Source organism: Dysidea avara, chromosome 2, assembly GCF_963678975.1.
Source record: "Dysidea avara chromosome 2, odDysAvar1.4, whole genome shotgun sequence".
NCBI lineage: Eukaryota > Metazoa > Porifera > Demospongiae > Dictyoceratida > Dysideidae > Dysidea > Dysidea avara.
The window spans coordinates 19199072-19210162 of record NC_089273.1 but is presented as its reverse complement, the minus strand read 5'-3'; positions in this window follow the sequence as shown (position 1 = coordinate 19210162).

Sequence of the window (11091 nt, the reverse complement as noted above, 5' to 3'; positions counted from 1 at the left end):
ACTTATGACGTAAGAACACATGTTTACCGCAACCCGGAAGAAGCTGACACAGTGCAAATAATCCCATTTTAGAGCACCATTTTTCACTCATCATATTATATTATTTTTAAAAACAAATCATACAGTTGTACATATCATATCTTTAACTATACATACATACATACAAAAAAAAAATTTTTTTAAATACATGTCACTCTCCCTTTAACAATACAATGTCACCAACTTTAAGATTCTTATTGGAATGGTACCACTTCTTTCTAGAACTCAAACTTGGAACCCACTCCCTCATCCACCTGTGCCAGAAGTGTCTACTTAACTCCTGGACTCTTCCACTTCTTCGGATTGCTGTTTACTTCTTCATCAACTTGAGGTGAACATTAACCACCACTCTGGCCATGTAAAAATGGTTGGGAGTTAAAGGTATGTTGTCTTCTGGGTTGGCTGACTGATATGTTGATGGTCGAGAATTTATTAAGGACTCGGCTTCTGTAAATGCTGTTATCAATTCTTCATCATTGACATCTGCATTGCCTAGTATGGCTAAGATTGCTCGCTTTGCTGCCTTTATCATCACTTCATACACTCCTCCAAAGTATGGAGCTGACGGTGGATTAAATTTCCATTTGATCTTTTGATTAATCAAACTTTCTTCAAACCTTTTATCTTTAAGTACTTTGTCTCTTAGCTGACACAACTCCTGGTTTGCACCCACAAAATTTGTACCATTGTCAGAAAGTATTTCTTCAGGCACACCACGTCTGTTGCACATTATACACAAAGCTATTAAAAATGAATTTGTATTGAGGCCATAGGCCACCTCCAAATGAACTGCTCTGGTGGCTAAGCAGGTAAATAAACACAAATAACATTTCTGCTGCCGTTTTCCTCGGCCCTGAATAGTCATAAAAGGTCAGCAAAATCCACAGCTGTTCTTACAAATGCCCCTAGCGATAACTTCAATCAATTCAAAGGTAAGGGGGCCATGACTTGCTTTGCACACTTGGCCTTTCTTCTCTTACATGCTGCACATTCTTTTTCCCAGCCCAGTATCTCCTCTCGAACAGCCACAATCCAAAATCTTGCTGATAGAGCAGCCAATATCTGGTTAGTTTCTGCAGTGTGGTTGCCTCCTTCATGATAATGTTTAACAATCAGCTTTGTGATATGGTTTCTTCTTGGTAGTATTATGGGGTATCTGACATCATATGGCAGAAATTCTGCATACTGTAGTCGATTTTGTCACATCTAATTAAACTAACTTTGGACACAGTTTAAGTAACTTGCTGGTTATTGTAGCAGTTTAGCCATCTGTAATGCCACAAACTCATCTTGAAATGCTTCCTTTTGAGTACTCTTAATTATTTGTTTCTCTGCACCTTTGATTTCATCTACAGTCAGCTATCCTATTATTCTATGTACAATTTAATATCTTCTGTATCACTCTCAACGGAATCCATACTATCATCCATGCAAGTGGAGTGGAGTATTGTTTCAGCAGCTCTAGGATAACTCTTTTCCCATTTCTTTGCATGATACTGTGACACAAATTGAGTGAGAAATGGTGCAGCATTGATGCCAAACACAAGACTATTAAATTTATATTCACATGGAGACTTACTTGAATCTAAATTTCTCCACAAGAATCTGTGATATGGTCTGTCTTCGGGACTGAGTCCAATTCTTAAATACTTTTCAGCTATGTCACAAACAATTGCAATTGGGTATCTTCGAAAACACCGTAATACATCAAATAATTCTCTCTGTAATTTTGGTCCTGGATGCATCATATCATTTAGAGCTATCCCATTGCACTTAGCAGCAGCAGCATCAAACACGACAAGTATCTTAGAAGTGGTTCGAGTGTCTTTAACCACAACAAAATGTGGCAAGTACCACTTATCGTTAACTCTGGCTGTTCCATACATGTTTCAACCTTTCTTACATAACCTTTTTCAAGATGGCTTACAATAACTTGATTGTATTCTGCAGCAACATCTGGGCTTCTCATCAAATGTTTCTCTAAATTTTGCAGCCTCTGAAAGGCCATCTTAAAACTATCTGGTAAAGACGGTCTATCTTCCTTCCAAGGTATGGTGATCTGATAACGACTATCTACAAACTTGATTGAACTTTCAGCCTTTTCTATGACCATTTTTTCATTCACACTTAACACAGGTAAACTTCCATGCCGCTACTATCAATCTCCCCAAACTTTCTCAATACAACATCAATGTTTTCTCTGATTGTTTGGTCTAATGTAAAATAAGTTGTAGCAAAATGTGTCGTAGGACCAATCTTATCACCCAAGGCACCCACACACATCCAACCCAATGGGGTGAGTCTAGCAATAGGTTGGTCTGGTTTACCCTTAATGTCCTTAATGGAATAATGCAAATCAACACAATCCAAACTAATTAGAATATCAACAATAGGTCTAGGCCCCAAATTATGAAATTTCTAGTTTTAGATGTGACCACTTCTGCGAGCACACATTCCAATCGATTACATTCATGTTCCTAGTTACTCTGTGTGTTGTAAATGCTGTAATGTTGTAACATTTCCATCCAAACTCTCCAAGGCACAATCAATTGGGGTTGTTTCAAAACTTTCCGTTTGACCGTTTAGCACACTAACATTAACTCTTTGTGACCCTTGAGACCCAACTCCGCAGTGACATCCACGTTGACATATGTCTTAGTACTTGCATCATCCAACACAGCATTTACTCTCACTCTTTTATTACCATTCTTTAGATATACTGATATTGTTCTCAAAGCAATATTACCAGTTGTTTCTGAAACCATTGTAGTATTTGTTTGTTTTTCTTCATTTTTAGATCCCCCTCAGTACACAAAACCTTTTGTGAACCAGTATTATGTGATTGGCTTACAGTAATATCTTGTTGACACTTTTCTCTTAGACCCTTGTCAGGTTTTTGCTCACCTACTTTTATGTCTGACTTCTTGTACTCACCCAAATGCAATAATCTATGATGTACTTCTCTACACCCATTGAGACCACAAACTCTTTCAACTGATTCTGTCCTATGGTTCTCATATATCCATCTGTGGTAATGGGTCAACATTGTGGCTGGTAGTTTCTTTTGTAACTTCATATAGGGCAATCCATCTTTCAACTCATCAAATCCACTAGCCTCTTTTAATTCACTATTGCGATGTCCAGTAAACATGCAAACTTTCCAAATTTTTTTTGTGTTACCATTTCAAACTGGTCTAAAGCTATCTATTTCTTCAAGGTATAAGGCATCTGCCTCCTCTGTCCACCACCAAACTTTCTTTCCAAACGATCTTTGGCTGCTTCATAGGCTGCTGCAGAGTAACCTAAATTCTCGATCGATTTAAGAGCCTCTCCGGTGAGGCATTGTTGAAGTTGCAGCAACTTATATTCCGCTGTAGCAGGAGCTTTATCTATACACGCCATAAAGGCTACTTCCCAGCTTTGATACGTCCGCTTATCTCCAGAAAATGTTGGGATAGTGACTCTTTTCAATTGCTTCCAGATATCTTGACTGATAAGATCCGATTCACTCAATACACTATTCTCTTGAACTGAATATCTTGCTGATAATTGTTCACGAACACTGTTATTCAACACTGGATGATATGATGCTGACTGTAATAACTTCTCCTGAACAATTTCCCTATGACTTTCAAAATGTTTTCCCTATGACTTTCGGAATGTTTTTGACTTACAGCTGGTTGGTTTGCTAAATTTTCACCCAGTCTATTCTCTATTATATCCTGTGCTCTCTTAAGTGCACTGCTGCACTCTATCTCTAGTTGCTCTATTTCCTCACTGACTTTTTTGAAATTCTTTCTGTATTTCTGACCTTTATACCTTTCTACTAACTGGAACATAACATCCATTGCTTCTCTTTCACAGTCATCTAACATATCACACAAATCTTTAATGTTCTCAGTCTTCAATTCCTTATCTGTCAAGGATACCAACAAGGAGCGCCTAGCTTTAGTAAATGCTGACTTTATTCCAGCCTTCCTTTGTCTAAGTTCTATAATACTCACTTCATCCTGCACTACACTACTATCTTCTTCTTCCAACTCTTTCTGTTGTTCTTCAACCATCCTCTGCTACCAAGTTGTTCTCAAGCTAGTGCTGATTAGTCAATCATTAATTGTCAAAAAGATACAGCAAGTCAGCATACAATATATCAACATACAACTCTTAAGCACAGCAATAGCAAACCAGCACTATATGATAAAAGTTCAGTCTATTTATAGGTTGCACACACATTGATTGAGGTTAGTTCTAGAACTTTCACTGTTCATTGTTTCTGTAAAGGTAATTGCTGAATATTCTCTGTTTATTATTTTACACTTGAGTACTGCTTATTATTTGACACTCAAATTCTGTAGGTAATCTTCTCTTCAGGTGGAAATAGGTCAAAAACTCTGGGTAGGTGAAAACAGTGGCCCTGGGGACCAAGGACCCGGGACCTGGGGACCCGTGGAAATCCAAGGAATTTTATATACTTCACAGTATTCTACTTGTACTAGGTACCTCTGCAAGTAGTCTTGTATGGCCAATCCACTTCCCCCCCTCCCTTGCGGTGCCTTGCATGATGTTTACACCAATTAGAAATTATAAGCGCCTTTGATAAAGTGTCTGAAGCTGACTGCATTTATAGGCCACTGCCTGCTGTACAGTAAGCATACTAGTCTATTATGCCACCTAGCTACTAGAGTAGTTTAGGAACATTGTGCAAATGCACCATGATGTATGAAGAGCTGCTGGAACTTGCTTAGCTTGGCTTAGCTAGTAACTGCTCACCTGCTGCACAATGAGCATACTAGTCTATTATGTCACCTAGCTATATACTAAAGTTGTGCAAACAAACATTCTGGGGAAATACTGTAGCAAGTGCAGGTTGATTCAGACACATTTTCAGATGCACTCATAATTTCTAATTGGTGTAAATATCGTGCGAGATGCCGCGAGGGGGGAAAAGTGGATTAGCCATGCATGACTACTTGCTGAGGTACCTAGTACAAGTATAGAATACTGTGAAGTGTAAAAAGTTCCAAGCAGAGTTGGATTTCTGTGGGTCCCCTGGTCCTGGGTCCTTGGTCCCCGGGTCCACTTTTTTTACCTACCCAAAAACTCTACTTTAATGAATATCCTACACTGTAGTTCACGGTGAAAACAATACCACAAGCCTCAACTCTGTAACCTGTTCTTATGGTCAATTAAATGAGCACCTGTAATTTATATTTTGCATAGGTGCTGTACAAATAGACTGTTTTACTCTTCAACTTACTAGCAAGCAGTGCTTTATATTGTGGGTTTGTGTGGCTTATTGAGAACCTGTGGCTTTTAATTGAGACTAACTGAATCCCACAATCAAAACTGTTTATTGGTGATATAGGTAACATATACAAATTGAAAACTGTACTTGGTGAGTACTAGTGTTATGAAAATGATAATCTGTTCAACCACTTCAAAGGCTCAAGATATATTACCAGGCTACATCAAAGGCATTATCAATCACAGTAAAGTTTAAAAGAATCCAAAAGTTTCAAGTACTATTGTAGGCTACAATAGTACTTGAAGCCCAAAACGCTTTTGTATAGTTACGGCACAGATATTCTCCATTTTATAGTTAGATTATTCTTATTGTTTCAGGCACTTATCAAATAGTACTGTATAGTAGGAACGATGAAGGTGTGAGCATGATCCGTGATAAATACGTATCATCCAAAAACCTACAGCTATTTTTCTTCACAATGACATGACAGTATTGGTTGGGTAAAGTCAAGCACAAAAATGCCTTCAGATTGACCCAAAACGCTTTTGTTGAGCTGCTACAGAATTTAATTTTTTTTTATTTGATGGAATTTTCTACTACCTGCCTGATGTGTTCAGTCAAGCATAGCAGAAAACTGGGTAAAGCTACAGCCCTACTTCTTTCACAAAAACATTTCAAATTCACTTAAGAAGAAGCCTTTGGCATATCGATAAAACATACAGTGCATGCGCTATTGCCTTGCCTTTTATCCTTCTGTACCAGTGAAGGTTCTTCATCGATAGTAGGGCTTCCATCCACAGGCGTGGCTAGTTACACGTTACACGTTACACAACATTATCCATATAGCATTGTATAATGTGTATGCTTGTGGACATGCAGTGCTGAGTAAGCTATCCAAGACAAGTATTTGTTTTTAGCAAAGCTAACTTTACTTGCATTCAGTTCTGAACGTTTGCTGTGCCATCCTCCTGACTGTTCGCTACAGGCACAGATCCAGACTTCTATAAAAAGGGAAGGCCCACTCTTAATGATAAACTCCCCAGCAATGTTTTACTGTTAAATCTTACTGTTTAGGCCTTAGCTGAAGCCTGTACCAGTTGCTGTAATATCTTTAGAAAAAAAGACGATATTTATTTTTAGAGGCGCCTAAGCATTATTTACTGTATAATTATAGTGTTGTTGTTAACTATAACTGTGTGTAATAAATTATGACTGGTTATGTGAGAAGGGGTCTTCCCACACACAGACATCCAATTTGCCAACTTTAATAATTCATAGCTTCAGACAAATTGAAGGAAACCAATGACTTCAAATCTGGTCAATAGTTAGCACCAAGGATGAAATATTTTATGGCTCCTATATGAATGAGTGATAAAGACAAAAAATCCAATTTGCATTATTACACAGTGCGTTTAGTGGTCATGAACTTGCAGGAAAAGTTCACAGTATGGTGGGTTTTATCTGCGAGCTCCTAATTTGTGCAAAATATGTGAGAAGCTACAAGATCGCAGAATTTAATTCTATAGCCTCTTACACTTTCGTGTTTTATTAAGTCAGCAATTTAAATATCCACGTATTGCAGTGTGCACCTATGTCTCTTTTCAAGTACTTCAAAAGGTGGACATTTCATCCTTGCAGCCTGATCTGAAAGGTCCTTTGTCAGATCGCTTACCTACAATATTGATTGCAGAAGTAACCAAAGAGGTTTAGAAAGCAGTAGCTGAAGCTAAGGAACCACAAAAGAAGGCCCCATATGTAAAAGTCACTCCAGAATGCAAGACACAAGTTGCCAAGTTTGCTTCTATTAATGGAAACAGCGTCACTGCCAGGAAATACACTAAACGTTTAGGCAAGAAGTTGAATGAGAGCACTGTTTGTTTATCCCAGATGATTTGATACTAAACTGGGACCACTCAACTATAAACATCGTGCCTGTGTCTTCATAGACAATGAACCAGAAAGGAGAAAAATGAGTTAAAATAGTTTGCTTGAATGATAAACGGCAGATCACTGCCATCCTTTGTGGAGCACTAAGTGGTGAGATTTTGACATTTCAATAAATCTACCAAGGGAAAATGTCTAAAGTAAAGCTTCCTAAAGATTAGCTACTGAGCTTCACACCAAACCATTGGTCCAATGAAGACAAAACCAAGGAGTATATCAATCAGTACTCTTACCTTACTTGGAGAAGAAAAGAGCAGAATTAGGGCTTTCTAGCACTTTTCTGGCAGTTGTGTTACTTGATGCATTTAAAGGTCAGACAACCGAGAGAATTTATCAATTGCTGGAAGCTAACAATGTATACACTGATAAGCTTCAGCCAATGGACTTAAGTGTCAACAAAACCCTGAAAGATTTTATGAAGGAGGAATTTAATGAATGGTATTCCTCAGTAGTGTATGAGACACTTGAAGCAGAAAATCCAGCACCAGCTGATTTACGAATGGCAATGATGAAACCTCTTGGTGCTCAATGGCTATTAAAGGCTTACAGACATTTAATGGTCAACAAAGAAATCATTCAAAATGGATTCAAGGCTGCAGGAATAGCAGATGTCCTTAAGGAACAGTGATCACTGTAGTAGCAACTGCCAGGAACTTGTGTAATAATTGTGTTAATTGCATCATAATAATTATTCGATGATTAGTGAAATTGTGCAGCTAAATCACAATATTTTATGGTATGTACATGAAATCACATTTTAGTATCAGCTGTATATGCAGTTCACTTCTGAGGCTTGACCCGGCGAGATGAGAAGGGTGACATTTTTCCTTAACTCAGTCAGTTGAATAAATGTGACCTTATCTGTGATTGGTGAAAGTAAGCCTTTTCTGGATTATGTTTTTTTGTTGTTTTTTTGCCAAATATGCTGCGTATGCAATTGCAAATAGTGCACAGTCATTGAAACCTTGTTGTTTCTGTACTGGTACCACACAAACCTCCTTAACACCAAAAAGCTGCTGTATGATCTTCAGGCTTTTGTCATCTACAGAATCATAGAGTGAATCATAAACGTTTACTGCATTAGTGACTGGGCCTGTGAAAATAGGGCATGTAGGCACATGAATTTTGTCTACTGTTTCAAAATCTCATCACTCGTAACTTTTTGTACCATAATGTTATGGCAATACAATTTTCAGCCCTTAGTAAGCATTTAATTGGCTTTATGATGCAAGTTACAGAATGCAAATATTCTGTTCCAGGACTGAGATATAATCTGTAGCATGACATGGTGTAGTTTGTGCCCACGTGCCCTATTTTCGTAGGCCTGGTTAGGTTTCGACAATATTGTGCTGGCAGTTATCCAATGATTACCCCTGACATAGACAATTTGCAGCTCATTGACTCGGGAGATGAAGTTGCCTGCAGTAGAGTGGATTGCAAACGTTTAATTGAAACCTTGCACTTTAGTATGGTTTGGGCGTAGTTATGGTGCTTGTCATTTAGTTGAAAACCACCAGCAATTTCATCTCTGTCTGAAAGAGTAAAATACATTCTTCCAAATTTCACCCATGTGGGACTGGAGACCAGTGCAGATACACTGCTTTGATGCTTCATGGAATCTTTGCTACCACTAGTACTTTCAACTGGATGTAGTAAAACCACAGATACATAGGCCTCAGCATAATAATTATTTCTGACTTTGTTTTGTGGTAGAATTTCTCCTCTGGGGGGCCATCTTGACATGTCGGTTCACATTCTAACACTTTCATGGTGTCATTGGATCAATGATGGATTACTGCTAGAGCTACTGTTCACATCACTGCCACCAGTACCAGCACAACAGACTCTAACTGGTACAGACATAGAAAGTGGCACTGGCCTTTTCATATCAAGTAGTACAGACTTCGCTTTATTCACCATCACCTTACAACCAGCAAACTTCATTACCTCCATGCCACCTTGTGGCAAGCCATGAGAGTACTGCCTCGAACCTGTAACTGTGCCAGCTATTGTTGCTCCTGTCTTCCCCAGAAAAACTGCAGATCTTTTCCTAGGCACGTGTCCCACTACAGTGGTCCCCTTACATACCACAACAGCAAATGGATCGTGGTGGTTTCACATATCACGGTGACAATACAGCACTTCTCCTATAAAACTGGACCAAATATCCTTGTAAACGTGATATCAAGAGTTCATAATATAAAAAGATATCCTCTAATCATATAATCTATTGTAAAGGATTCTACTTAAGAGGCAAGCAACTATGTCCCATGGCTTCCGTGAATAAAATTATGTGTTTTATATGAAGCTGTAAAACCAACATACACCACCTGTAGATACTGTTCTCCACCTGATGAATAAAACATGTTTTAGTTGAGACATTGAACTTATGTTTAGTGCAAATCTGAGTGAAATCCCCTGAACTATGTGCATATTATTTACGTGGTTACAAAACACTGTAATTTTAACACTAAAATTGATTCTCCTCCTGCAGCTAATTGTGAAACTCCCCAAAAATTCTTGTAGTGGCTTGTAATAGTATTATCTTAAAGAATATGGAAATAGATTATTAGGTATGACTAGTATGGCTTCAAAGGAGGAGAATACTCTTTTTCATTTTAGAGAGTTCAATGGCTCATTTGATCAAGTACTTCATACTTCCATACTTTTGTTGCGAATATGCTTAGGTAGCAGATGGCAAAGTTTAAGAAGTGTAGAACCAAAACTGTGAGACTCGATCGAAAATTTGTAGAATTCCCATTCTTCAGGTCTAAAATACTAAACTGAGTCTTAAAGTCAGTACTTCTAATTGGAGATGGTGATTTTTAAGTACCACAAACACATATGATACACAAAGGGAATGAAAAGCAAGCACAGATCATGAAAACTAAGATTTTGCTTGTGAAGCCATAGGAATTAGTAGCATGCCCCTTAAGACATGAGCTCAGACGCCATTGCACATGTAGCATATCATGATTTTTATTGTGACCATGTGTTTTGATGATTGGAAGGGTTCGCAGATGTTATAATCACAGATATTACTGCTGGAAGGAAAATTTGTTTCTTCACAGAAATTGCGCCTCACACATTATACCCGCTATATGGTATAAGAAAAATTAGAAGATGAAACGCACAGTAGGGATATTCACTTCTTATTGTTTTATAACAATTGGACATTACATTATACTCCAATCCAGACTGTTTCAGTACTTTTAATTGTGGTACTACTAGTTTAAAATTCCTAATTTCTCTGTGTCCTTTTTGCAAATTATGCCAGCATAATCTAGTATGATCCAACATAATAATCAAGAATAACACTAAGGTAGTCATTAACCTCCTCACCGCCAAATCCGTAGAGGCTCCAATCTACCACTTCTAAACTGCTGTAACTAATACACCATAACATATAATCCTATAAACTATATACCAACGAACTTGCTATAGAACAAGGAATTCAATTATCGAGTTGTTGTTTACACAAGAGCAACCACAAAGCCTTTAAAGTGCAAAAATTGATCTAAGTTAAACCAAACATAAAATTTCACAACTTTACAGGCTAGCACTGTTTATAATAGTACAAGAAACATCACTAACCTGTTAACAGTTGAAGCAATTATCTCTAAGTTTGGTTTTCCAGCATTTGAGCAAGCACGCATGTGCATACAGGCATGAGATCACTGTTTCAAGGCATACGAAAGTAGAAACACACTACCCTAACCTATGTAATCCCTCTCCTTACTGTTTCTCTTTACTAGTAGTGCCATTATCACTTCGAAGAATCATCTACAATGCTTGTTATCGACATTCTGAAAGTACGCAATTGCATCATCTAACCGCGCAGTGGTGCACGAGAGACCGGTTAT